Source organism: Ambystoma mexicanum, chromosome 3q, assembly GCF_040938575.1.
Source record: "Ambystoma mexicanum isolate Mex_15411 chromosome 3q, UKY_AmexF1_1, whole genome shotgun sequence".
Lineage (NCBI taxonomy): Eukaryota > Metazoa > Chordata > Amphibia > Caudata > Ambystomatidae > Ambystoma > Ambystoma mexicanum.
Genome location: NC_090926.1, coordinates 584716959 through 584735708, shown reverse-complemented (window position 1 = coordinate 584735708; position 18750 = coordinate 584716959). Strand labels below are relative to the sequence as shown.

Sequence of the window (18750 nt, the reverse complement as noted above, 5' to 3'; positions counted from 1 at the left end):
CCAGCAGGCTTCCTACGACCTCTACCCACCCCTCCCACGCCTTGGCACACAGTTACCATGGATCTAATCGTGGATTTAACACCAGTTCAGAATTATACATTCATATTAGTGGTGGTCGACTCACTAAGTAAAATGGGCCACTTCATTCCATGTAAGGGAGTGCCCACAGCAGGGGAATTAGCAGAACTGTTTCTGCAAAACATAGTACGATTACATGGATTACCCACACGGGTCATTACAGATCGTGGTCCGCAGTTTACCTCACGATTTTGGCAGGCCTTTTGCCAGTTAATAGGAATGGATGTGAGTCTATCCTCGTGTTATCACCCAGGGACTGACGGACAGACGGAAAAAGTAAATCAAGGATTAGAACAGTATCTGTGTTGTTACACTACAAGTACAGAGTCATCATGGGTTCAGTATGTATGGTTAGCAGAGATCGCCTATAATAACACGGTGCACATGTCAACTAAGCATACACCATTTAATGGGGTATACGGTTAACATCCAAGGGTATTGCCCACAGCCATTAGCACACCACAAGATAATCTGCCCACTTTGATTGGAAGGCATGCCCATGCGCAGCAAGTCTGGTAAAAAATACAACAACATTTGGAAATGGCCAAGAGTACTTATAAAATGTACGCTGACAAGAAACGTAGAGAGGGACCCCAATACAAACGAGGTGATCGAGTTTGGCTCTCCACGCAAAATATTAAGTTAACTGGTCCTCGTAAACTTCAACCACGGTACTTGGGGCCGTTTAGCATTACAGCAATAATCAATCCAGTGGCAGTGAGGCTGAACCTACCCAGGTTCCAACCAAATGAAAATACACCCCACATTCCATGTTCCCTTATTAAAACCAGCCAATCCTTCAATCCGTACCACATGACCACCCCCCATTCTGGTTGAAGGACACCCGGAATATGAGGTAAAAGCTATCCTTAATTCCTGACGAAAACGAGATGGGCTGTACTATCTGGTAGACTGGGTGGGGTATGGTCCGGAAGATAGATCCTGGGATCCCGAGGGTAACGTGCATGCTGCAAGGTTGATAAAGGCGTTTCATCAGAATTACCCAAATAAACCTAAACCCAGGTCCTTCTGTGCGGGGGGGAGGGGGGGTACTGTCATGAGGCAAGACTTAAATCCTTCCATTATGGACCCAGGGAGGGACCAAAACCAGAAGAATCCAAAGCTCTTAAGGGCTGGCAACACTAGGAACAGATTACATCCTTATAGAAGACTGTTGTGTCCTGTTTGCAGGAAAAAGGCAGCAAAAACTACATTACCCAGATTCCCCTGGGGTCAGGACTACAAGAACAAGCCCAAGAGGGGCGGGCCTCACGCGTGCCTGCACGCAAGGATATCCAAAGCACGGGGCTTGTGCTTAAGCCTCCGGCAGGAGAGGACGTGTTCGGAAGAGCTCCGAGATCGGGGATCTGCACGAGGGGCCACGCCCCAACCACCTTCCACTCAGGCCCCTCGCCAAGAAAAGCTAAGTAGCGCTCGCGCTAGGGGAACTTCAGAGATAAGGGGAAGAGCGCATAGAAAGACGCTGCCACACCGCGGGGCCAACACGGTCCGAGAAGGCAGCTGGGGCATGCGCAAGGGGGGGCTCCGCCCACACTCACACAGACCCCCAGGCGACAGAACAGCTAGGTCACGACCTGGGCACCCAAGCGAAATCCTGGCATATTGGGCGCATTAACCCAGGGAAGGTCCCGAGTCCAAAGCAGTGCATGGGATTTGCATGGCAATTAGCCACGAGGGGGAATCACGTAGAGAGCTGAGTGCTTGAGCCGCCATATTTTAATATTTTAACGAGTTTAACTAGATATTATAAGAGAAAATGTGTACTTTGTTCTTTTTTCTTTTTTTTTCTTCTACTTCTTTTTCTCTACTGTTGTACACTTTTGTATATTTGCTGTATATGTTCTGCACTTTTTTTGCAAACTAAGAACACAATAATTAAAAAATTAAAAAACTGTTCCGCCTGTTAGCGGTGACTGCTTCTAATAGTGCCTTTTCCGGGTTGCTAGTTGAAGGCCCAGCAACGCTATACGCTCAGATGATTTGTGAGCAAGAGAAGATGACTACGTTTATGTATCACACATTTTGATTGCGATAGATCTTCTATTATCCTTTGATTAGCTGTAGAACAATAAAGGTATACACATTTATGTACCCCTGCTATAAGAGCACTATGAACATTTACATGCTGTTAGCCAATCGCCATGTTTAAGCTATGTCTCTAGCTTGACTATTGCGAGATAGTACACTGGACTGTGCATGTCATCAATAGAACAACACTTCACACACTACTTAAGAATGCTCGCCTTCACTGTTCAAGCTTCTAACGTATTTCCATTTGATCATGGCTAAGAGTGCTTTCTGCTCTCGACTTCTTTCTCCAAGTTGGTTTTCTTAGCAGATGTCATCATATGACAAGGCTTCTCGCCTGCCTCGAGGCGAGTGTGAAGCTTTAGAGAGTATATTCACCTTGAAGAAATTCATTACACTGTGCTGGTTTTACTGATAGCACTAACAAGCACTGCCGAGCACAGCTGGCATTGCATGACTGGACAATGAGGGTTTGTCTCAGTCAGCAAGTATTGTTGCAAGGTGTGCCGATTCCAAGGCTTAGACCACCACCCTTCAATTGGCACTCATGCATTCGTGTGAGTATAAGATACCAGTACCAAAGATGGAGGAGGGTTCCCTTGCGCCAAAGTCTTGTATTGTCATTGGTTAAGTGTCTGCTAACTGCTTTAACTAATAAAGTGTTCATCAGTCCACCTGAATCAAGTGGTTGTTATTTTCCCCAACAATCTGTTGCCTTAGACGTCGGATACCAGCTTCTCTGTGGCCTCACGGAGGGCCGCTGTGCGCACTTCCCAGTGATCCCTTTGGGTCCAAAAAGGATGATTTCATCAGAGAAGATAGCTGGCCGGAGTGCCCAGAGACTTGAAGGGATTGGACACAGCAGACACGGAAGCAACAGTCGATCGGAAAATCGTGGTTCGATGAACACAGGTATCTGCATCAGTGTATTGTGATGTCATATGTCGTGTTTTCTGGAACTGTCAAAATATCTGTATTTGAATGTAATTGAATTTTAAGTATAGAATCTGTCTGGAGTAATAGGAGGGAAGGTACTCTGCGTAACAAAACTAGTTATCTAAAGAGAAAAAAAAGAGTAAAGTGGTTGACCGTGACGTCGGTCAGAGTAGTGTAGGACCAAATAAGGGCAGGGAAGAATGTGTTCTGTATATGTGCGAAGCAACTATTTTGGATGAGAACCCTGTGATTGTCTTGTCTCAACTCACATCTGGTTACTCGAAACCCTCAATGTTCAACGTAAGTTGTGACCCTGCTTTATATTTCAGACTCTCCTCTATCTAGTACGGGAGCTGCAACAGGCTGTATTTCCACCGATTATGTGTCTTGTCTTTTGACCCTTACCTGCCCCTCTGCATTATGTGTAGAATAATGGGGATATAATCTGTGAAACAACCGTTGTCTGAATCCCCCAACCCTCCACAAACCAGTTCCTGAGAGAAAGGGTTCAGGGCAATCTAGACAAAAGAAGTCCAGCCCACTTCATGTTTACTCACTACTCGCCAAAAGCATGCAGGTACCTGGAACTTTGGCATGAATATACATAGACTGAGTCACCTAGATATTTTCCTCAGGAAGGCACATTTGATCTTGACTGAATAATGAATTTATGAACAGCACTAGGGAAAAGGGGCTCACGTGTACACCAACGCCAGTGGGGCAGATACCTCGATTGGCATTCCGAAGCCACTAAAAGAATAACTGAATCTAAGACCTGGGCACTAAAACACTCTCATTAAAGCTCCAGGAGCAAGTCAAATCCATGAAGACTGAGCGTGAAAACCTGCAGGTCCCAACACATGAGACTGGGTACAAGCGATTATATTTCGTCCTCCAAAGGAAGCCCCCATTGAAAGAAAGCCCTCAGAACATTCTGGACACTTACAACCCAGCCATTTTGAATAACCAGCCCAACCAGTGAGCTGATAGCCCTGATTCCTCGCAACCACCTACCTACCTCCAATATTCAACCAAACAGCCAATGGAGGGCCCATTGAACCCTGAAATACAAGCTCAGATTTCTAGGCTGTTTTCACCATCCCCAGGCACGTTCAAAGGTTTTCCCGAGCTCGACGGCTAATTCCAGTATGGGCGTATTTCCACTCAGGCAACTCCCGGGAGGGTGCGACACCCTTGTCACAGTATATGCTCCATGGAGCGCAACCGACTTATTTAACATGGTCCAGAGATTCTCTAAGATATGGGAAGGTCCTGTCAAATTCAAGGAAGAGCTCTAAGTAATAATAGACTGTTACCACCCCACATGCGTTGATTTAAACCAGCAATTGCGAGCAGTGTTACCTCGGGTACATTCTCTCTAATTAAAATGCGGGCAAATTGGCTGACTTAAGAGCCTGCTGCGCCCAGAGAGTTACAATCTTTTACTGATAGACTGGTACAAACTATTCTTGTAATATGTCCTCGGAAAACTGATTGGGCCAATATCAATTTGTGCTAACAGGCTAAGGGAGAACACCCTGCGGAGTACCTTGAACATCTAAAACAAATTTTTGAACAACATTCTGGGATTGTGGATGCTGCGCACACAACATCGCAGGTGGTAGTGGCCCAGTTTGTCATGGGGTTGCAGCACAAAGTAGCAGAAGGGATTAAGGCTATGATGATAGGATGGGAAGGAAAGAGGTTAGTCAAGGTTTTTCTGGCAGCACAACATTGCCATGAAAACGTTGAAAGGCAAAAAGAAACAATAGAAACTGATGGCGCTACAAATGCAAAGTTTGTAACCCTCTGCGGGAAGGGGAGTGTTCTGGAGGCGGGGACAGGGAAGGGGAAGAGGTGCACCTCAGTCATTCAACTCAGGGCAAGCTACCGAAGGGAGGATAGCTCACGGGCAATACGCTCGTCTTGGAAGCAAGACGACACAGAGCAACACAGATTCGATCCCCGGGTCCGCGCTTAGAAACTTCTGGGTATTAAGCTTGTTATACATAACCTATCATATCATATCCTATCATATTATGCAAACACGAACATAGATCAGTGCAATTATTGCTAACAGTCCAGACACTGGAAAGCCAAGTGCTTGAACTGACTGCAGTATGACGGTCGGGGCAGAGAGATGACCGCTCTAGGACGAGGTCCGCCCCTACAGTCATTACTTATGACCAATATATAAGATTGCCATGGGGGTCCCCGAGCTTGTTGCACCGCATATATAGATTGATCTTATGTTGAATGTAATGTGGCTGGCCAAAACGTTTCATGTCTGGTAGATACCAGAGCATCGCGCTCCACTATAAGAGCATGTGAGTTTTCCCAAACACCCCACTCATAAGCGATAGTAGATGCTGTTTGCATAGGAAGTACGCCAATACCTCACCTAGTGTCCACCCCTATGGTAGTGAGGATAGGTCCTATTTCTTTTTTTTAAAACTGTTTTTTATTGCATTTTAAGTAAACATTTATAACATAATAAATTAACAATAACCCCCAACTACCACCTAGACCCGGCACCCACCACCCACCCACTCCCACCCCTGACCCAAGTTGCACAAACTGTCCCCGCAGAGCAGCACTGTCAACAATGAGAAGGAGGAGGCAAACATTCCAAACAGATTCATATACCTGCGTACATTTCGTTATTCGCTTCCCATAAAACCCCCCAAAAAAACACCACAATCAGGCCGTTACATCAGCCTACCCTCTGTCTCCATTTCAACATACAGAATAAACAATCCAGCTATCACATTAAACAATGAAATACCAAACTCCAAAAATTATCAGATACACTATTGAGTCACATAATCACTATTCGAACGGACATGGGATCTTCCCCACTCCGTCAAATAATGCCTGAACAAGGCCCAGTAATCCGGGGTCTGCTGGTTAGAGGTAGTGTTTGATTATACTGCGATTCTTGCTTCTCGCATCTGGACATCAATGAGATCCATTCTGAGAAGGCAAGAGCTCTTGTGTCATGCGCAGCAAAAAGTTTACCACCATGCGCTTTGTCCATGACACCAGACGCAGTAACGCCCGCACTCCCTCCAAAACACACAGTCGTTCCACCAGATTCTCCAAGGCACCCCTAGCACTTAGCAGTAACACACTACCTGTGGTACGAGGGCCGCATGAACAGGTCCTGTTCCTAGGCAGGGGCGGATGGCGTCCTCATTGGGTCCCTCGCCTACATTGGCAATTACCATGGAGGTTACGAGCAGGCAGGATCAGCCTGTCACGATCACTTCCTGGTTACGGGACGCTTCCCCGATCACGTGATCTAGCTTCCACTCACGTGATCGGGAGGCGTTCATAAAAGCCCGGACAGTTCAAACGCTCGCTGCTTCACAGCTGTTTTCGCAACTCTGTTCAGCGTTATTACCTCAAGACTTCATGGCTTCAAGACTACGGCTCACGGACTTTGGATTGCTTCCTCTTTGCTCCCTGGTTGTATCGTTATTTCTACACGGATACCTGGACTTCTGACCTTCGCTAACGGACTACAGACTGCTGCTTCTTTTGCCCTGGTTGTGTCGCCTTTCTACTGTTACCTCGATTTTGACCTTTGGATTGCTTTATGGATTTGTTCTCGTGTCAACCCTGAACTACTGGCTTTTCCACGCGTTACTCAGGCTCCACGTTATCTTCAAGTCTCACAAACTCATAAGAACTAATCAGGTGTGTGTAGCTGGTACCTACCATCTTTTGCCAGGCTGCAGTCACTGTTCACGCGCCCTCCTTGCACAACAGTTCTCGACTTCCAAGGCCATTCCTTTTGGGTTTAGGTAAGCGCCTTTCTTATCATTAAAAGCCTGCTATCACTGCACCGTGCCTGTTTGTGCTAATTCCTTGCTTCCTTCCAACAGCCTTGAGGTCCTCAGCGGCACGTGCTTCCTGTGACTGACATCCACACCTGTGGCCTCAAGGCTCGCACAGAGAGTGTTCTTGCTTCTCTCTGTGGGGAACTTGGGGACATAGGCCCTTATACTCTTCATGACACAGCAAGATCTGACATCTTGACACACCCCAAGTTTTAGCGATTAACGATCTTGTTACTATCGAGGCTATGCCCAAGAGACGCTTCTCGCTTCTGGATCCAGATTCTATCAGGGCTAACAACCACACTGTCGGGGAGTTGGACATTTGTATGTTGAGCATAGTAGCCATAGTTTGCTAGTCCATAGAGCCTGTACCGGGGGACATAACCAAGCCACATGAAAAAAATCAGCCGGTGACCATCCACATCGCTTACAGCTGGGGAACCTATCCAGATAGAACTAATTCAGGCGGGCTGGGGAATAATACATTTGGTGTATATACTTACAGTGTATCAGACGCAACCTATTATTCATAGCTATTTGCTTAGTTTGTGTGCATACCATGTCCCATTGAGACACTGACAATGAGAAACCCAAACTTTCCTCCCACCTATTTCTATATTGGCTCCCAGGCGGGAGCGTGTTAGCCCTCACGGTTCTGTATAACGTAGTGATCAATTTATTTTTATGTTGTGTAGAAGTTATATAGGACATTACTGGAGAAATTGGCAGGGCTACCGTAAAGGTTGGCCATTAAGTGCACATTGTTTCTCTAAGTCTATACTAGAGGAACATTGTTATAGGTGTCCATTCACTCCGCTCCTTAAGTTCATCCCAAGTTATGAATCTACCTTCCACCACCAGGTCCCCCATCGTATGTATGCCCAGTTTCCGTAAGTGCTTACAGAAAGTTTCCTCCTGAGTGAGTGGGATGCCCCAGATATAATATATAGCCATGTCTGGAGAGTACCGGCGTTCCAGGCCTAACCTATCCTCCAGGCAGTCCAATGCTTTAAATGTAACTGCTATCGGCTGTACCTCTGACCTGGCCCCATGTTCATGTGTTCCCCCAATAACCCACTCAAACTATCCGGGTAAGTTATAGGGCCTCATTCCGAGTCCGGCGCTAACCAATGGCGGTAGTAGCGCCTTGGTCGGCACCGGACCCGTACCGGCACCGCCCTGGTGGAATGGGAAATTACCGCCCTATTCCGAGTTGACCAGGGCGGTAATTTCCCATTCCCCAAGGCTCTTCCCCATTCTCAAATGAGCCCCCATAGGACTCAATGGGAATGGGGAAATTGCAAATAACGGTGACCGTACTTTACGGTCACCGTTATTGGCTAAAAAGCCCCTTTGCGCCCTCGTCCCTAACGCCTGCTAAAAGCAGGCGTTAAGGAAGAGGGCGCAATGGGAACTCGGAATGTGGCGGTAAGGGATTACCGGCACCGGTCTCGTTAACGGTGACCGGTATCCCTTACCGCCATACTCGGAATGAGGCCCATAGCCTTCTCTAGACGCGTATGTGGGAGATCGAAGACGGAGGCCCACCACCAAACAGCGTACTGGGCCTGTGCGACCATCTGATAAAGGGGGAGGTCAGGGATATCGAACCCGCCCTGCGAGTATGGTCGGCATAACATGTCCAATGAGACTCTAGAGTGCCCCCCTGCCCATATCAATCTGATCATCAGGCCCCTAAGTCGGATCCAGAATCTTGAGGGAGGCCAGATTGGCACATTATTAAAAATATATAAAAATGTAGGTAGAATCACCATCTTGGCTAGTGCGGCCCTGGCCACCTGAGAGATCGGGAGATGTATCTAAGTGTCCACCTTGTGTTCCATATTTTCCAAAACAGATAGTTATCTTCATACAACTTAGTGGGAGATGTAGATACCCAAACCCCTAAATAACGGATCCCCTGCGGGCACCAGGCAAACTCATCACTGATGTCATCCCGTGTTACATGTGCTGTTAGAGGAAGTACCTCTGACTTGGACCCGTTGATCCGTAAACCTGAAAGGGCCCCGAAGTCTGCAATTTCCTTCATATTTGGGGTTAGGTTGACCCTGGATGCTTCAGGTAAATCAACATATCATCCGCATATAACGACACGATGGACGTACAAGAATGTATACTTATACCCCGGTGCAAATGAAATTCGCGCAAAGCACAGGCCACCGGCACAATCGCTAGAGCAAATAGGATGGGCGAAAGGGGGCAACCCTGTCTGGTTCCTCGAGTGGGAAATATTGCAGCTGATTGCATTCAATTAGTATTACCTAGACTTGCATGTCGGAGCACCTCGAACAGGAAGGGCCACTCGACCGAGTCGAAGGCCTTCTCAGGGTCAAGGGCGGCGACAGCCATAGGGATTTCTCTATTGACATTATGCATTAGTGAGAATAATCTCCGCAGATTATTTTCAGTGGACCGGCCCGGGATAAATCCAGCCTGATCCAGCAAAACCAGGGCAGGCATAGGAGGAAGGAGCCTGTTTGTCAGAATTTTGGCCAAAATCTTATTATCGGTATTCATCAGGGATAGAGGTCTATATGATGAGCACCTGCTCGGGTCCTTGCCCGGCTTAAGGAGGACTGTGACCAGGGCCGTCCTAGTAGTCTCAGGAAGGGTGCCCTCTAGTCTGGCCTGTTCAAACATGTTCCGCAGTGGGGGGATGAGTAAATCGGCATAAGCTTTATACATCTCAGCAGAGATGCCATCTGTGCCTGGAGCTTTACCATTTGGAAGGGAGTTTATCGCCTTAAGAATTTCCTCATCAGAGGGGGAAATGTTCAACAATGCGCCCTGCTCCGGATCCAGCCACCCCAAAGCCACCCTATCAAGATATTGGGCGATACTATCGTGGTCCACCGTCAACAGAGTAGAGTACAGTTTCTCATAGAAGTCCCTGAAAGTTTCAGTGATTGACACATTGGGCCTCATTACGAGTTTGGAGGCAGCCATGCCCTTGATAAGGGCATGGCTGCCTCCAAACCCGGGTCCAGGTCCGTGGTCCCTGAATGGGGAAATACCGGGCCATTCTGACTTTGGAGGGCCCGGTATTTCCCCATTCAAGGAACATGGACCCGGACCATCCCCATTCGAGCCCCCATAGGGCTCAATGGGAATGGGGAGGGAGCTAACAACGGGCCCGTCAATAACGGGCCCCTTGTTAGCTCCCTGGACCCCTCGCGCGACCCGCTAAGGACTTCTGGTAAAATCAGACGTCCAGACCGGGTCCTGCAAGGAGACCTCGTAATAGGGCGGTATGGATTTAACGGCGCCGGCACCTTTATCGGCGCCGTTAAACACATACCGCCTGGGTCGTAATGAGGCCCATTGTCCTTAACCTTATCCCCGTTTTCCGTCTCAAGCTCCAATATAGCATAAAGTCGCCGTTCCTGTCTAATCGCCCAGGCTAGGGTCCTGCAAGGGCGGTCACACTCAGCATATCTGGCTGCCGCAATAGGGTCCCCCAGGAACCGCTCTTCGCTATCCATTAGTGTGCGAACCTCAGCCCTCCTCACCCCCAACCGAGCCTGTAGCTCCTGGGTATCGCCCAGAGCTTGTTCCGTTTCAAGATGCTTGATCTCCTTTTCAAGGCACGCTATAGATCTGCGAATACATTTCAGGACTCCTCCCTCCCTAGACATACAGCAACCCCGAATATAAACCTTAAATGTTTCCCAAACCACTCTAGGGTCTGCTACAGAATCCGTATTTGTGAGGAAGAATTCTGTTATATCTCTACGGACATCTTCCCTGAAGACGTTATCCTCCAGCGCTCGGGCTCTGAATCTCCATCTGAGTTGACCCATGGGGATTTGGGGCTTACTAAATTGAGCCACTACAGGGGAGTGGTTCCACCAGGGTAAGGGGGAGGATTCGAGCGTTTTGGGTCAATCTGGCTATCTCCGGGGACAATTGGATGTAATCTATCCTGAAGGAACTGCCATAGACCCCCGAATAAAAAGTGATTTCTCGGCCAGTGGGATGTAACAGCCTCCAGGAATCAATCAGGGAGTAGTCCCTCGCTATGGACCACCACTTGTGCGCTGCCCGGGATATCACAGTCTGCGTGGAGGAGGATCTGTCCATATCCAATATAAGAGCGACATTGAAATCCCCTGCCCAAACCACGTCATATTGGGGAAAGGTGCGCAGGTGATCCGCACATGTTTGAAATAATTATGGGCTGTCATAGTTGTGGCCATATATATTAATAAAAAGTATGAGCCACCCCGAATTTCTCCCGCAACCAAAACAAATCGGCCTTCCTAATCGGAAATCACTTTATGCAATTTAAACTCTAGGATTCTGTGTATATATATATATATGGCTACCCCTCGGGGAATTGGAGGAATAGGAAGAACCGTACCTGTGAATCCCCCATTCCGACAAATTAGGGAGGTTGTGTGTTCTACCCAAGTGAGTCTCCTGGATACACAAAACATTTGCATGATAGTTCCTTGCATAGTTTGTAATCAGGCATGTTTTTTGACTATTAGTGAAACCACGTATATTCCACGTTAGTATAGTTATCTCCCCTCCGTGCTTTCCTTCACCACTTATGGGGGATGCTGTTTCATTCCCTGATTGGGGGAGAACACTGCCGGTTGTGGAATTAGACCAATGGAGTTTAGAAATAGTGTTTTGTCAGTGCCTGTGTTAGTTCTTATATTTTCGTCTGCACCTATAGCAGCCTGGAGTCACCCCTCACCCCTACCCCATTCAAGTAACACCAACAGAATAACATAACTGACCCAGAACCCTTCCCCCCTCCCATGCCAGAAACCCCAACCTACTGGCCCCCTATTCCCACCCTCCACCCCATACCCCTCAAGCCTTAACCAATACCAAGCTGAGTAGCCGCTGGGCACGGGGGAAGCTGCCGGCATCTGCGGCTCATAAAGCTTGGAGGCTCAATACCATTGTTACATATTACTTTTGATTTCCCACCCATGGGGAGTACTACTTGCTATGTTTGTGTTGCATTGGGAATTCTTGATCAGCCACAGTTTAAGTTTGCCAATGTTTCGTTACACAACCATGTGCGAACACACGCTTCATCTCGGTCAAGGAGTCGCCGGTGAGGGAGGCATGGGATTCGGAATGCTCAAGGCAAACCTCTCAGCATATTCGGGGGTTGTGAAGAAGGATAGCCTGCCATCCTGTACCACTCTAAGTTTGGCTGGATACATTATCGAGTAACGTATCCCCTTCTTTCTCAAAATGTTCTTGATGTTTAGGAAAGTTTTTCTCCGATCCTTCACCTGCTGACTAAAATCAGGAAATAATCATATTATTGATGAGCCCCATTGAAAATTCTTCTCTCTCGCCACTCGCAGCAGGGTGTCTTGATCCCTATAGTTGAAAATTCAGGCTATAATAGCCCTTGCCGGGGCACCTGGGAGAGGTCTAGCCGCCAATGAACAATGGGCCCTTTCAACCATAAACATACTGGTGACTGGCGGATTATCCAAAACTTCTTTAAGGAGCTGTTAAACAAAAAGTTCCATATTGTCAATGCGTGTACTTTCAGCCACCCCTGTAATCCAAATATTATTTCTCTTAGATCTCCCTTCGAGATCATCGTTTTTAGCGGTAACTTTCTTGACTGTCTGTTGCAGGGATGCTACCTCTCTTTGGAGAATGGAGATCTTGTCCTCCCCCTCCCCAATGCTCTGCTCCGCTTCCGAAATCCTCCCACACAGTTTCTCTATTTGTTTCGCAGACACATCCACCTTACAGGTTAGGGCATCAATTTTTGCCCCAAGACTGACCGTACTTCCTTTAAGGGCCAGCAGGGTTTGATTTACAGCAGAAATGCCAATGTGGGTTTCACCGGACTCATCCTCAGCTTGGTCTGCCCTAGCAAATTGTTCCATCTTAGATTGTCGTTTCTGGTTACCCATTCCGGGGGGTGTGTAGAGTGTTGCCCAGGGCCCGCACACAGTTCACCTCAGCACGAGGCACAGGGAGGAGGGGTTCCAAGGAACCAGGTCCCACAAATATTGAAGAGCTATTGTACCTGGACTGGGGACGGAGATCCAACCCCCCAGTCCCCTCTTCCAGGGCCCCAGGCCAACCTATAGGTTACACAATTCACTCCAGCAGCTCAGCCGGGGCAGACAGGCAGGAGTCCGTACACCCGTCACTCAGCCAAGGCCTGACCCACTCCAGACCCAGCAAGGAGCTGTAGACAAAGTAGATGCAGCCAGTCAACACGGATATAATATATCTAGCTTCAGCTGAACCTTTGCAGAGAGGGGGGGCAACATACACCGCACCAGAGAGGGAGGGCAGGGGGATTACAGCACCCTAACCCCACAAAATCACCACTTCTCTCAGCGGTGTGAACTGTCCCGAGCCACTAATGCCCCCCACTGCGAAGTCCCAAGTATCCGTGTCCAAGTAAGTTAGGAGCCTGCAGAGCCCTTCACTACAGAGTGGGCGGGCGCAGCGGCCGGCCTCGCGGCAACCCCCGTTGTATGGAGTATGCCGGGTAGGAGGGGGAGCACCACTCACCTCCATGGAGGCCTCGCCTCCTCACCACCATCACTACTCGGGCTCCCACACACACCAGCCCCGGCTGCCTGCAAATCCTCAGCAGTCCAACAGCCGGAAAGATCTGGAGTCCGACATTGCTCCGGTGTTCGCCAGGGGCACCCTCGCCATGGTTCCCTTCAGGGGGACAGCTCGCCACTTCAAGGCTGTCGTGCGCTGGAGCCTCGAAAGGCCCTGGGCCACCAGCACCAGCCAGGACCCCACCAAGCACTGTCACCGTCGCCAGCTAGCGGGTCCGCCGCCCGCAGGGCCGCCAAAGATCCTCCAACACAAAGATCTCCACAGGGTGGGAGGAGGGGTGCAACAGCTCCAAGCGGCCGCAGCAGCCACAGGCCTTGGGGCAGTACGCCGCAAATCCCCGTCGGAACTCGTCGCATCCCTAAGTGTTCTCTGGTTGTTCCGCAGCTGGAAGACAAGTTTTCAGTGTGGCTGCAGAACGTCATTGACCCCCGGTGGGACGGGATTTCCAAGCCTCCAGCAGAGCACTTTCAGGCCGCAGCCATTTTCGATGCCGTGCAACAGCGCCCCCTTTTCAGGATAGGTCCTATTTCTGAACAACATGCATTTCTACTAAGCCTGTGTTCTCCTGTGAATCTGTTTGGGTTAGATTTATTGTGTAAACTGAGCTGCACTATTCACTGTTCCCCTGATGGTATGTATTTAGATATCCCCACTCATAGAGAGCACAAGGTGTTAGCTGTACTACACGAAGTAGCCTGTTCTAAGCCTGAAGACCGGGCCGACACCCCTTGTTCATGGCCGGGGCTGTTGGACCATGTCCCGGCCTACTTATGGTCAACCCATGCAAATGACACTGGGCACATGTTGAGTGCTGAATCAGTCAAGATCACACTATATATCGACCAACCATTGTCATGTGTGCCCCAGTACCCAATTTGCCGACAAGCTGAAGATGGTATTCGCCCTATGATAGCATCCCTGCTCCAACAAGGTACCATTGTGCCAACACGCAGTCCCTGTAATACCCCGATAGATAAGGCCTGGAAAGAAGTGTATTGTTTTATTAAGGACCTGCGTGCGGTGAAGGCCGCTGTACTGCCATCCTTTCCCGTGGTACCCAATCCCGCTCCAATTTTGTTGTGTATTCCTTACACTGCCAAGGATTTATCTGTTATGGATTTGTGTTCAGCATTTTTCTCTATACCCATACACCCGGAGAGTCAGAATCTCTTCGTGTTCACGCATAATAATGGTGCAATATATGTTCACTCGTCTCCCAATGGGGTATGCAGAAAGGCTGACACTGTTCTCCTAAATTTTGAAGAAAGATCTAGATTCCGTGCAGTTCCCAGGAGGGTCGATGCTAATGCAGTATGTAGATGATCTGCTCATAGCCTCCCCCTCCTTGGAAGCATGTGGAGAAGACCGATTGGTTGTGTTGAAAGTGCATTCTGAAAAGGGTCACAAGACATCTAAGGACAAGCTACAGTTATGCCTGCCCCGAGTGAGGTTCCTGGGCCATGAGTTTTCTGCTGGGGAACGACACCTGTGCCAGGATCGAATTTCCACAATCCAGAAAGTCCCTAGACCCATCGGAATGGTTAGTTACAGTAGGCAGTGGGTCCCTGAGTTTGTAGCCATCATCAAGCCCCCCTCAGACTCTCACTCATGATTCGACCCCCAAACCTCTTCCATGGTCACAGGAAGCAGAAGATGATTTTGTCACCATTAAGTGGGTGCTCGCAACAGCTTCGGCATTAGGTCTGCTGGATTATAGCAAGCCCTTTGTCTTATTTTGCGATGAGCGCAATGGGTTTTCCCAAGGTGTGTTGACACAGTTACACAGTGATAAGCACCAACCTGTATCATACCATAGCATAGCTCTGGACCCAGTGGTGGTGGGGCTCCCAGCTTGTTTGCTGGCTGTGGCCGCTGCTAGCCTATTGATCAAGAAAACCAACTCCCTGGATTAAGGACATCCTGTCATGATGATGATTCCACTGCTTCCTGAAGAGCCTGCTCCCCCTCCCATTGGCTGGATTGGTCCATTTCAACCAATCCCAGCAACCGGGAGGCGGGAGCCGGCCTGAGACACAGAAGGCCCACATCGAAGGCCCTGTCTTCTCCCTGTCCTCTGCCTGGTCATGCCTGGAGGCCCAGCAAAAACATCCCACACACTTGTATGTCAGCATTTTTGACCCTTGACTTTGTCATACCCACTGAGAACATCGGGACCCTGGACTTCCTTGTGGGTCGGTGCCATTACTAAACACACTTCCTCTTCTCTGACTTCCTCAACATCCTGCCTTCTCACCTGGACTTCCATCTCTCGCATCACCTTCACTTCCTAAACCCTTTGGCAGTACTGGTCATCAACTGCCCTGCTAATTTCAAATCTGTCACTGCCTAGCATCCACAGTGTGCTTGCATTTGCCCTGCTAATTGTACTTAGCTGTGCCTAGCGTCCACGGTGTGCTTGGATCTGCCCTGCTAATTGTACTTAGCTGTGCCTAGTGGTTACTCTGTGTTTCATCTGCCCTGCTAATTGTACTTAGCTGTGCCTAGTGGCCACAGTGTGCATGAATCTGCCCTGCTAATTGTACTTAGTTGTGCCTAGTGGCTATACTGTTTTTTCATCTGCCCTGCTAAATATACTTAGCTGTGCCTAGTGACCACAGTGTGCATGCATCTGCCCTGCTAATTGTACTTAGTTGTGCCTAGTGACTATGCTGTTTTTTCATCTGCCCTGCTAATTGTACTTAGCTGTGCCTAGTGGCTACAGTGTGCATGCATCTGCCCTGCTTAATGTACTTAGCTGTACCTAGTGGCTACGCTGTTTTTTCATCTGCCCTGCTAATTGTACTTAGCTGTGTCTAGTGGCCACAGTGTGCTTGCATCTGCCCATCTAATTGTACTTAGCCATGCCTAGTGGCTACTCTGTGTTTCATCTACCCTGCTAATTGTACTTAGCTGTGCTTAGTGGCCACAGTGTGCTTGCATCTGCCCTGCTTAATGTACTTAGCTGTACCTAGTGGCTACGCTGTTTTTTCATCTGCCCTGCTAATTGTACTTAGCTGTGTCTAGTGGCCACAGTGTGCTTGCATCTGCCATGCTAATTTTACTTAGCTGTGCCTAGTGGCTACTATGTGTTTCATCTGCCCTGCAAAACATTTTTGAATTTAGCTGCGCCCATAGCTGTATTGTGCTTCATCTATCCTGCTGTTCCTGTATTGATCATTCTCGTCCACGTGCACCCCCTTGTGTTCTCCCTAGCGTAGCCACCCCCCTCTTCCGTTCTACCTCCATTACCCACCACCATCTCTCCTCTTCCCCCGCTTCCACATCTACTATGTAGCTCTCTGTTTCTCCTATTTTCTCAAACTGTTTCTCCGTAGACTATCCTACCCTTCTCACTAAGTCTGGAAGGAAAAAAAGTTTTAAAAGGACATCCTGGTCTCCAACCCAGGCCTCCCTATCACTGATACCTTCACCAGTGCTTTCTCCAGACAGACCCTCACTGACATTCTCTTTGTTGTTCCTTCGCCAGACCTATGCACTCCTCATATTGTCTCTGTGCTCTCTCCTTACTCTTCCTCTCCCATTAATGGTGGCACCCGGTGGGAAGTCCTCCTGGCTTCCTTCCTCTCCTCTAAGATCATCATCAATGATTACCTCAATGGCACCATCTTCGTCCAAGGCCCTCAGGGCAGCCTCCTCCTCTTTGATCGAAGCTTCCTGAGTCTTATCAATTTCCTCTCCTCGCCTGCTGTCCCTTCTCTACCTTCTTCGGCTGCCTTGCCTCCTCCCACTACCACTACTTTGGTGCCCTTTCCTCCTCCTTGGCTAGCTTGCCCTCTACTCCTACCTTCTCTGACCTCCCTCAGTCTCCTTCTACACTTCTGCAGGGAGTACCTCTGATTTGTACTCCTCCCGGGAAGTCTTTCAAGGATGGCAACCTTCTCACCTTTTCCACCTTGCCACTGTTAACTCTCGCTCAGCTGTCAAGCACTCCTCTGACATCTGCCGTCTCCTTAAATAAGTTGACCTTGATGTCCTCGGTCTCACCGAGATATGGTTCATGGCCAGCTCTGTCACAAGCTTTGATACTCTCCTTCCTGATGGCTACAAGATCCTCTCCGTACCCAGATCCAAGCGTTCTGGTGGGGGTGTAACCTTGATCTTCCCGGAGTGGATGCCTCCCTCTATCATTCCTATGCAGGCTTACTCCTCCTTTGAATGCCTGGTCTGTAGGCTCTCTCTCTCTCTCCTAGCCATTCTCTGACAGTGGCTACTATCTACTGGCTGCTTGGTCTGTTCACCTTCTTCCTCTCTGAGTGGGCGGACCTATCTTCCTCCCTCCTGGCCTCAACTACTCAACTTCTCTTCCTTGGTGACTTAAACATCCCCCTTGATGCTTCCTGTCCCGCCACGGTACTCTTCCATGACCTCTGTGACTCTCGCTCTCTCTCTCTCTCTCTCTCTCTCTCTCTATTCTTCCCTCTGGATCAAACTCACTCTGCAGGGCACACACTTGATGCTCTGATCTCCGACGACCTCCCCCTCTCTAACTCTCTCACCACTCCTCTCTTCTGGAGTGATCACTTCCTCCTCTCCTTTCATCTGTCTCTCTCTCTACCCCTCAGGCCAAGCCTACCCCCACAACGCCAGCCACCTCAGTCATTCGACCCATCAAGCGTGTGTCAATTGAGGCTTTTGCTGCATCTTTATCTCCCCCTCCTGACCTCTGGCTGACTCACACCCTGACACAGCCTTTTTCATGGTCCACTCTGCTATCTCTGATACTCTCGATGTACTTGTCCCTGTTATGAGGATCCGCATGAAGACAAAAATCAAGTGCAACTCCTGGTACGACTCTGACCTTGTCACACTCAAACGCAAGTGCAGGGTGGCTGAGAGGAAATTACTGGCATCTTGCATACCCTCTGACATACTGGCCTGTCGCCTGCTCCAAAGGCAATACCGACTCTATGCCCTTACCAAGAAGAGAGCTCACATCCAAGCCTGTGTTTCTGCGGCATCTAACAACTCGGCCAACCTCCTTCAAATCTGCAAGGAGCTGACCAATCATGTTGCAGTGTCTACCTCTCCTGTCCCTTCCCAGGCCCTCTGTACGGCCCTGGCTTCTCACTTCATCTCCAAAACTCAGGACATCTTGTCCACCCTCTCGGGCTCTCCTGCTACTCCCCCCATGCTCTCATCTCCCTCTGGCTCCCTGCGGCCACCCCCGCCCCCTGCCTTCTCCGCCTTTCCTCTCTTCTCCCCAGATAAGTTTTCTAGACAAGTCCGATCTTTG

General features: G+C 49.0%; 1 protein-coding gene and 1 non-coding gene across 3 annotated transcripts in view; one reads left to right on the top strand and one right to left on the bottom strand.

Moving 5' to 3' along the window:
* The window catches only part of NAGA (alpha-N-acetylgalactosaminidase), a 2142885-nt gene that overhangs the window by 740857 nt on the left and 1383278 nt on the right, over positions 1 to 18750 (bottom strand). The window lies entirely within an intron of this gene.
* Positions 9924 to 10055, top strand: LOC138448252 (small nucleolar RNA SNORA49). The gene has a single exon (XR_011260094.1). It is a non-coding gene; the product is annotated as a small nucleolar RNA SNORA49 (small nucleolar RNA).